Genomic DNA, 8,848 nt, shown 5'->3' with positions numbered 1-8,848 from the left:
TCTTTAATGCACCTATGTTGGCCAACTCCCAATTTGTCCCCGACATATGCGACTCTGTTTTAGTTTTAGATCCACGGATTTTTCAGGATGGCTGAATAAATATGCATATTTAGAAACTGAGTTTAGAGGTAATTGTAGAAAAGTTGATCTTAATTGGCAACTGTTACCCTTGTTAAAACATTAAAATAACAACAACAACAACACATTAAAATACATTTTGATTTAAAATTCTCAGTAACATATCTCAACTATATATATTGAATTAGATGCATTATGATAGCGTCACTTAATTGTTAAACGGTTAAGTGATCTGGCTTTCACCTCACCTGTCTCTCTTCTTTCTGAAACAAAAATTTAAATGATTAAAATATATCCTAATAAAACCAATTATTTTTTCAGGAACCACTTAGTTTGAACTTTAGAATTAAAAAAAAAATACCTTTGAGATCTGATCTAAAGGTGTTTTATACAGCATTTCATGTCATCTCTCAAACAACAATTCATTTCCTGAACGCTATATCATTTCCAATTAAGTATTGCATGTCACAAAAATGATTTGGTTCTCTGCAGCTCTGACTTCCATTAGATATTCAATTATTTATAACGCGTTGAAGCTTAATTAAATAAACTTAATTAAAATTAGATTAACCCTTTTCACAAAGCATTATCCAAGTTATATTAAGTGAAGGACAAAAGAAACTTTAACATCATCCTTAAGCAAGGGGACACTTGAAGGCTGTGCTTAAAGAGATTGCATTATTAAAATTTAAAAGCAGACAGTTACAATTAAAAGATACTCAAGCTATTAATGTAGCTCTCTTCAGAAATTCAGAGGTTCACAGGGCATTATTATTATAGATAATGCTAAAATGTTTAATTTCCAAGTTAAGCCACTGCCAGCAGTTTCAGTGGTGACTTTTAAATTCACTATTGGACAGATTTCCATTTTCTTTAATGCAATATTTAGTTGAATAATTGTACACTAAGGAAGTATTTATTTCAGACCTTTGGTCACTGGATGGAATCAGTTCTGCTTTTTAAGATTATCCCATCAGAGTTTTGTTTTATTATTATTATACTTTATGTTTAAGACGTGTTAGGTTTTATTTGTTCTCTTCATATCATTTTATTTTTATTAATTATGCTCAATTGGATAGATAATCCAAGAAATACTTGGGGAGATATTTATTCTTTCTTTGGTTCCTGGGAGTTCAATGACTGTTCTTTCAGAGCAATGGTTCTTAAAATGTAATATGCAGCACATACACACACACACACACACACACAGAACACATCTCAGAGATGATGTTTTATATATGTGTGTTGTGTATGTGCACATAAGAGTTCTTTTTAATAAGCTTATTCCCCCATAGATGCTGATTTAATTTCTTTGAAGTAGAACCAAGCCATGTACATTTTTATGTGGAACAAACATAATTCAGGTGCAAATTGTTTGTTTTCTATTTGAGAAGTAGTGCTTGCATTCCCTTCGTTTTATTTTCCAACCATTGTCTACTCAACAATTATTTTAAAATAATAATATAATAAATATCTAAGTTCTACAACCTAACTAAATAAAATTATATAGTTTTAGTATTGGTATCCTGGTTATTTTTTAAGTTCTTATTTAAATTCTAGTTAGTTAACAAATAGTGTAACATCAGTTTCAGCAGAATTGTGATTCATCACTTACATATAATGCCCAGTGCTCATTTCAAGTGCTCTCCTTAATACCTATCACCCATTTAGACCATCCCCCACCCACCTCCCCTCCAGAAACCCTCAGTTTGTTCTCTACAGTTAACAGTCTCTTATGGTTTGCCTCCCTCTCTCTTTTTTTTCCCTTCCCCTATGTTCATGTCTTTTGTTTCTTAAATTTCACATATGAGTGAAATCATATGGTATTTGTCTTTCTCTGGCTGACTTATTTTGCTTAGCGTAACACTGTCTAGCTCCATCCATGTTGTTGCAAATGACAAGATTTCATTCTTTTTCATGGCTAAGTAATATTCCTGTGTGTGTGTGTGTGTGTGTGTGTGTGTGTGTGTGTGTGTGTACACACATATATACCACATCTTCTTTATTCATCAGTCCATGGACATTTGAGCTCTTTCCATAATCTGGCTATTGTTGATAATGCTGCTGTTACAAATATCATGGTGCATATGCCCCTTTGGATCAGTATTTTTGTATCCTTTGGGTGAATACCTAGTAGTGAAATTTCTGGATTGTAGGATAGTTCTATTTTTAACATTTTGAGGAGCCTCCCTACTGTCTTCCAGAGTGGCTGTACCAGTTTGCAATCGTACCAACACTGTAAGAGGGTTTCTCTTTCCCAGCATGCTCACCAAAATCTGTTATTTCCTGTGTTATTAATTCTAGCCATTTTGACAGGTGTAAGGTGGTATCTCATCATGGTTTTGATTTCTGTTTCCCTGATGATGAGTGATGTTGAGCATCTTTCTGTATATCTGTCAGCCATCTGGATGTTTTATTTGGAAAAATGTCTATTTGTGTACTCTGCTCATTTCTTAACTGTATTATTTGTTTTTGGGTATTGAGTTTGATAAGTTCTTTATAGATTTTGGATACTAACCTTTTATCAGATATTTCATTTGCAAATATCTTCTCCCATTCCATAGGTTAATTTTAGTTTAGTTTGTTGTTTCCCTCACTTACAAAAGCTTTTTATCTTGATGAAGTCCCAATAGTTCATTTTTGCTTCTGTTTCCCTTGCCTCTGGAGACATGTCTAGCAAGAAGTTGCTCTGGATGAAGTCAAAGAGGTCACAGAAAACCAAAGAAAACTTCCTATGAAGTTTAATTAATATAATCAGCCACAGGAGATCATATTGTGTCATTAAAACAAGAAAATGTTACAGATAACATCAACCAGAAAACATTAAAAGAGCTTTTGGAAATTATGTCCAGCAAATATAGAGATAATGGGCCAGTAACAGAAAAAGATGAGTATCCAAGGGTTACTGGAGGATATCTAACAGCCAAATAGTACAGTATCGAGAAGAAAACATGGGAAACAGAGAAGAGGAAATTATCAAAGAGGCAGGAAAGATAATTTCCTACAAAGGATATTTTTCTTTAAAAAAATTGTTTTTAATGTTTATTTTTGACACAGAGGGAGACAGAGCATGAGTGGGGGTGGAGCAGAGAGAGAGGAAGACACAGAATCTGAAACAGGCTGCAGGCTCCAGACTGTCAGCACAGAGCCCAATGCAGGGCTCAAACCCACGAACCTAGAAATCATGACCTGAGCCAAAGTCAGATGCTCAACCGACTGAGCCACCCAGGCGCCCAGAAAGGATTTTTCTTAATGAAGGGCAAATACAATGAAATAAAAATAGATTTGTAGAAGGGTGTAGTAACAGGGCATTTTAACCCAACTGGGCAAAATGAATATCCTTAAATTTCCCGCTGGAAAGTGTTGATATAAAGTTCATCAGTGCTCAAATGTGATTGTGCTTTTAGATAAAAATACTGGAATTTAGAAGACAATATAGATCAATGCTTTCAAAATCTGAGAGAAAATAATTTTCACCTTTGAATTCTGGACACAGTCCAATGATAACATACAAGGTTAAAATAAAGATATTTTCAGATGTGCAAAGTTTTAAAATTTTTTCTCCTGAAAAATTGATATCAGGAAACTGCTAGAAAATATACTTGAACAATATAATGACATACAGGAGGAAAATAGGACTCAACATAAATAAAGATGACCAGTTATTTGACTTACTGACTGTGTGTAATTTACATAAGGAGAGTTAATTGGCAGTACTCTTGATCAGTGTGTGAGAAACTTAGAGATTCTATACAACTCAGTTAAGTTTTTTGTTGGTTTGTTTGTTTTGTTTTTTGTTTTTGTTTTTTGTTTTTTTAGAAAGCCAGATATTAATTATAAAGGAAATTAGACTTTGGATGAAAAAGGAAATATAATCACATTGAAAAATATTTACAGTTGTCCTAGTTAAAATTACTATTAATTTAACCAAAAATTGTGACATAATAATATTAGAAGAATGGGTGCAGAGGAAGGCAGAAGAAAGAGATATAAAATATTTGTATATTATAACTAATAAAAAGCATATCAATATTTAGTAGCATAGCATAAAGGTTTATTTTTCTTAATGTTCATTTATTTTTCAAAGAGAGAGAGAAATACTGTGTGAGTGGGGGAGGGACAGAGAGGGAGACACAGAATCAGAAGCAGGCTCAGGGGCTTGACCTCACTAGCTGTGAGATCATGACCTGAGCTGAAGTCAGATGCCCAACTGACTGAGCCACCCAGGTGTCCAACATAGCATAAAGTTTAAAAAATGTAAAGGAAATCCTGTAAAAGCAACAGGTTAAAAATGTTTTTATGTTTTAGATGCCTGATTCTGGAGGCAGGACAAGATAGAGGCAGAACAACTGAATTTTCTTTTTCACTACATGTTTGTTTGATTGTTCGTGTGTGTGTGTGTGTGTGTGTGTGTGTGTGTGTGTGTGTGTGTGTGCATGTGTTTGTTTTAGTATACTTCTACCTTGAAAGGGAAAAAATAAGTAAGTAATAAGCAGGTAAATAAAATCAATTTGATAAGCATACAAATAATTTTTAAAAGTGATTAAAATCAACATCCCTAATTCAATAAATAAATATTCATATTCTCCTCCAGTTAGAATCTAGCTTTTTTAAGCTTCTGCCAATGTATAGTTATAAATTTCCCCAGTGACTTTGAACTTTATGTTTATTATGTAATAAATTATATATAATTTAATTGTCTGGACTGCTCTACAAATGACATGTATTATGTTTATGGTTGTACAGAATTTGACAGTAAATTGGGGTGTAGAAAACAAGATGAAAGGAGAATTTAGTAAAAGACAGCTAAAATTCTTTGACCATATATAACCAGAAAAAATAAAGGTGCAAAAAGAACACATATAAAACATTAAAATTGAGAATATAATAAGATATAATACAATATTGGATATTTTTCCTAGTCTTTTCTTGCTGTAGTTGGGTTGGATTTTGTTTGTTTTGTTTTATGACTTTTTTTTTAATCAGTCAGTTTAAATTAAAACTAACTTCATTTATTTTCATGCACATTTAGATCCAAAGAAAGGCACTTTGAAAATTTTTGAAAATAGCTTACAATTAGTATTCAATAGATTTAAGGTTCAGTGTATTTCGAGTCAGTAGACATTTGATAAACAAATCATAAATCCATAATTCTTTTTTGTTTTTGTTTTTTTTAGTAATCAGAAATGGGAAGATGTAAGATAGTTCTTCCTACATTCATTGAGCCTATGATTTGGGGAGATACAAGATATATACATAAAAATGTACAAAGCCAACAAGTAATTTTGTAAGCCTTATATTTTCCAGTCTTCAGTAAGAATTAAGAGTATTTTGGGGTTGTTTACTTAAACATCAGTTTTGAAGCCCAATAATCAAAGAGTCTGGTTAAGCAGGTTTGGGGAAGAACTCAGAGATCTACTCATTATTCTCCTGCATTCTAGTAATTTATAGAGAAAGGTTGAGAGAAACTGTTTTAAACCCTCTAAAGAAATAATATATTCATTTAAAAAGGAGATGGTTGGGGTGCCTGAGTGTCTCAATTGGTATGTGTCTGACTTTGGCTCAGATCATGAACTCAAGGTTCATGAATTAGAGTCCAGTATTAGACAGAGCATGGAGCCTACTTCAGATTCTGTGTCTCCCTCTCTGCCCCTCCCCCACTCATGTTCACTCTCTCTCTTTCTCTCTTTCTCTGAAAAAAAATAAGTAGACATTAAAAAGGAGATTGTTATCCAGAGAAACAAAGAAGGAGAGCCTTAGAGAGGAACAGTGGTAGACCCATCTAAGTCCTTTAACGGCAGACTACCCAGTCAGGCTGGTGAGTACTCAATTAGCCTGACACATATATCTCTTATTATAATGACTGTTGTAGTATTTTAGGAAGTGCTACTGTCAGACTTTTCAACTAATTCAATTTTCTTTACTTTGATTACTTGCTTGCTAGGCATCCTTCAGACCATTGCCTTCAGTTGCCATTACAACAGCGGTGGAGTATGTTCAAATTCACATAAGTATTCAGTCTACTCTAAAACTGCATTTCACATAGTAAATCAAACTGAAACCCTGACTTTTCTAACCATATTTATAAGCTTTGTTAGTATGACATGACATGCCTGAATCTAATTAACTCTGAAATACTTGCGAGTTTGTGTTTCTGAACCTACAAAGCCAAATCTTGGACTTTGGTGAATTTAATGAATTAAATTATACCTTTTTAAAAATTAACTAATTCACTAAGTCATTATTTTTGTATTTATTTATTATTATTGGAGGATAATTGACATACGATGCTACATTGCTTTCAGGTATACAACATAGTGATTTGACACTTACATACATTATGAAATGCTCACCATGGTAAGTGTGGCTACCATCTGTCACCACACAAAATTATTACGATATTGTTGACTATATTCCTTATGCTGTCCCCATAACTTCTTTATATAACTCGAAGTTTGTATCTCTTAATCTTTACCTATTTACCCATTCCCCCACTCACTTAACCCTCTGGTAACCACCAGTTTCTTCTCTGTATTTGAGTCCTTTTCTGTTTTTTGTTTTTGTTTGTTTTTAGATGATACATATAAGTGAAATTATATGGTATTTGTCTTTCTCTCTGATTTATTTCACTTAACATAATATCCTCTAGGTCCATCCATATTGTCATGAATGGTAAAAATGCTTTTTATGGTTGATTAATACTCCATTGTGTGTGTGTGTGTGTGTGTGTGTGTGTGTGTGTATCTTATATATATATAAGATACACACACACACATATATCTTATATATATCTTATATATATCTTATATATATGATATATATGATATATATATATATATATATATATACACACCCCTTTATTCATTAATCTATTATGGACACTTTGGCTTGGTTGCTTCCAAATATTGGTTATTGTAAATAATGCTGCCATGAACATGGGGGGGTGCAGATGTCTTTTTGAGTTAGTACTTTCATTTTCTTTCTATAAATAACCTCAGTGGAATGGCTGGATGACATGATAGTTCTTGAGGAAACTCCATGCCATATTTCAACTTCTATTCCCACCAACACTGCACTAGGGTTCCCTTTTCTCCACATCCTTGCCTACTATTATTATTTTTTGTCTTTTTGATGAGCCATTCTGACCGATATGAGGTGATAACTCATTGTGGCTTCAGTTTCCTGATGGCTAGTAGTGTTGAGCACTGTTTCATGTATCTGTTGGCCATCTGTATGACTTCTTAGGAGAAATGTATATTAAGACCTTCTGCCCATTTTTAATTGGATTATTTGTTGTTTGTTTTTGAGCGTATGAGTTCTTTATGTATTTTGGTTATTAACTTATCAAATATATCATTTGCAAATATCTTCTTGCATTCAGTAGCTTGCCTTTTAATTTTGTTGACAATTTCCTTTGCTCTGCAAAAGCTTTTTCTTTTTATGTAGTCCCAATAGTTTATTTTTACTTTTGTCTTCCTTGCCTGAGGAGACAGATCCAGAAAAATATTGCTAAGGCCATGCTGAGGGTCTACTGCCTATGTTTGTTTGTTTGTTTTCCTTTTAAGAGTTTTATGGTTTCAGGTCGTACATTAGGTTTTCAGTCCATTCTGAATTTTATTTTTGTGTATGATAAAAGAAAGTGGTCAAGTTTATTTTTTTTTTTACGAATTATAGTAATCAGTATGGTACTGGCTTAAAATTAAACATATAGATGAATGGCACAGAATAGAAAGCCCAGAAATAAACCCATGAGTATATGGTTAATTAATCTACAAAAAAGGAAGCAAGAATAAATAATACGAAAAAGTCTCTTTGAAAAATGTTGCTGAAAAAATTGGACCAGCTACATGATATATTCTGAGGCTTCCTGTCGTTAAATGAGTTGGGATGAACTAATGACATCTTTCTTGTCCTGCTGACCTTTTCTTTCTATGTATGTATCTGGTGAAAGGATACTCACCAGTAAAAATTAAAGAAAGTCAGAAGGAGTTGACATATGGGCATGATTTTGAAAACTGTTTGGCATTTGTTTAGAATATATGGAAGTAAGGCAAATACACATGTAATTATGAAGAAACAATATAAGCAAAGTTGAACAAGGAAAACATAATATGATAGTGATCTATAGCGTAAGTAAGTTTGTTTAAAACATTGAGTTAAGGGGCGCCTGGGTGACTCAGTCGGTTAAGCGTCCGACTTCAGCTCAGGTCACGATCTCGCGGTATGTGAGTTCGAGCCCCGCGTCGGGTTCTGGGCTGATGGCTCAGAGCCTGGAGCCAGCTTCGGATTCTGTGTCTCCCTCTCTCTCTGACCCTCCCCCGTTCATGCTCTGTCTCTCTCTGTCCCAAACATAAATAAACGTTTAAAAAAAAATTAAAAAAATAAAATAAAAATAAATAAAAATAAAACATTGAGTTCAGTGAAAAAGAAGGAAGAAGGAAAGAGAAAATTGAACTATGATATTAAGTCCCTCTAGTACAACAGTAAGAACATTTTATTCTCTACAACATCTTGTAATACTGTCAAATTTTACAATGTGGAGATGGCCGAAGTACCTAGATAGGCATTCCAAAGATATATTTTGATAAAAATATTGATCACTATAACTATTTGTAAATACATAGGTAGAGATTTCAAAATAAGGAAGTAACTTAGTATTCATATTTAAAATGTTATGTGATGTTGTACTCATTTATATCATCTTTTGGCATTGTAGAAATGGAGTCACAGTGAATAACAGTCATTATTTTGAAGTTATCATACTCTATTA

This window comes from Puma concolor, chromosome A1, assembly GCF_028749965.1.
Source record: "Puma concolor isolate L17-30 chromosome A1, mPumCon1.1.hap2, whole genome shotgun sequence".
Classification (NCBI taxonomy): domain Eukaryota; kingdom Metazoa; phylum Chordata; class Mammalia; order Carnivora; family Felidae; genus Puma; species Puma concolor.
Note: the sequence above shows the minus strand (reverse complement) of the source record.